Source organism: Rhamphochromis longiceps, unplaced genomic scaffold (assembly GCF_057381845.1).
Source record: "Rhamphochromis longiceps isolate RC_006_pf unplaced genomic scaffold, R_longiceps_female_GT1.1 unmapped_scaffold_4, whole genome shotgun sequence".
In the NCBI taxonomy this organism is placed as follows: domain Eukaryota; kingdom Metazoa; phylum Chordata; class Actinopteri; order Cichliformes; family Cichlidae; genus Rhamphochromis; species Rhamphochromis longiceps.
In genome coordinates, this window is record NW_028187224.1 from 585,342 (window position 1) to 587,124 (window position 1,783).

The 1,783-nt window shown below is 45.2% G+C and overlaps 1 protein-coding gene across 1 annotated transcript in view; it reads left to right on the top strand.

Annotated features, from left to right (window-relative positions):
* The window catches only part of LOC146640600 (uncharacterized), a 28,723-nt gene extending 27,953 nt beyond the window's left edge, over positions 1 to 770 (top strand). Inside the window, exon 6 of the mRNA XM_085400060.1 lies at positions 1 to 770. This exon is cut by the window's left edge and continues 1,091 nt beyond it. The gene's annotated coding sequence lies outside the window, so the exon portion shown is untranslated.
* Positions 771 to 1,783: the final 1,013 nt, after the last annotated feature.

The following is a 1,783-nucleotide window of genomic DNA, read 5'->3' on the forward strand; positions in this document are numbered from 1 at the left end:
CAATGCAGCATCATTGTTGTTCAGCTTCAGAGGTTTGCAGGAATGAACTGATGACCAGAAACAGCTGCAAAGTCCAAGAAAATACCAGCTGGAGTTCAGCTGCATTTGAAGAAGTCAAAGAAAAGTAAGGATGGCAAAGGGCGACGTTTTCTTCCAAAGAGCTGCAAACATGGTCGACGCCTCATTAGAAGAATCATCTGGACATTTGTGAGGAACTCTAACCAAGAAAGCAACGTCACACAGATCCAACAGACAGTTTCCATGACTGCAAGTGTTGAGTGGAAAAATGCTACATTGCATTATTGCATCCTCTCACCACAGGAGGCGCTGTTGGCACCACTGATTGCTGATCAGCTGTTCTCTGATGATCTGATTGATACTGTGAATAACGGGACTCACTGAACTCTGTGACACAGTGAAGATTACAGAGTTTAACTTCACCCTTTAAGACTGACCACAGAACCAAGTCCGCCAGAGCTTTTGTTATATTTTTACATGCTGTGGAGCCATTTGTGGGAGCATTTCAAGTTGCTATACATCAATACAACTGTTATAGCCCTAATTTTAATAATATGTATGCATTAAGTCCATAGTAACTACATAAACTGCAAAAACAACCTCTGCTCATCCATCTCTGTGTGTATCAGGATACATTTGGTTCATAATACACAGAAAAATCAGAGTTATTACCTGTAATAAATGTGAAAGATTCCTGCAGTGATAACCAGGCAGGACTGAAACACATCCAAGCTGTCACCACGGTAACAGCACCGTCCATCCACAGGTGAGGGGAGGAGCAAAAAGAGGGACTTTGACCATTTTATACTAAAAACACTCAACTAATGTTTCTAATATGAAACAAATAAGCCCACATTAATGTGAGCGTTTATTAAATAATAATAATGATGATTTCCTCCTGATCTCATTTCCACAGCAGAGAAAACTGTGGTGTATATTGAGGTGGAGGGTGTGGTCTGTGGCTCAGGTGTAGAGTGAGGGTGGGGTGCACCACAGCAGCATGCTGGGACTGCTGAGGGTGGAGGAGGGAGTGATGATGACATCAGAGCTGCAGCACAGAGACCAGTGAACACACAGTCTGTTCATCTTTGCATAGATACAATATACAGCACAATATTGAATGACAGACACGCTGTGGGAGCTTCCACAGATACACTGACGTCAGCATCCAGAGTCCTCCTGCTGCTCCCCCCTCAGAGCCCCGTGATCAGCACCAACACATTCAGTTAGATGACAGAGTCCAGCTGCAGCTAGAATCAGCTCCCCTCTGTGAACAACAGCACAGCGTCAGTGTTTCACACTCAGTGAAAGGAGGAAACAGCAGAAGAACACCATGTGTGCTACGTTTCCCAGGACACACTACAAACTGCACAAATACAGAGCAGCACGTGGAAGGACCTGGAGCTGCATTTACAGAGCTGCAGACAGCGTGATGTCCTGTATGGACAGGTGGAAGGAACCAAGTCCTCAGCTGGAACACTCGTGTTTGTCCACAGACAGGAAACACAGCAGGAAACTTCCTCACAGAAGTGCAGCTCATGGATAACACACTTCCTGTCAGTCAGAATGAGGCTGCAGCCAAACACAGAAAGGTGTTTTTGTCCAGATGAGCCCAGAGAAGAAACACGAGTGTTCACAGACATCAGAAGCTCAGAGAGGTGAAACATGAGGTTGGAGTCCTCGTCAGCATCCAGAAGAGCTGCTGTGAAACCCTGAGTACTCATGACAGACTCTGATGGCACAAACACATCATGATTCAAACAGA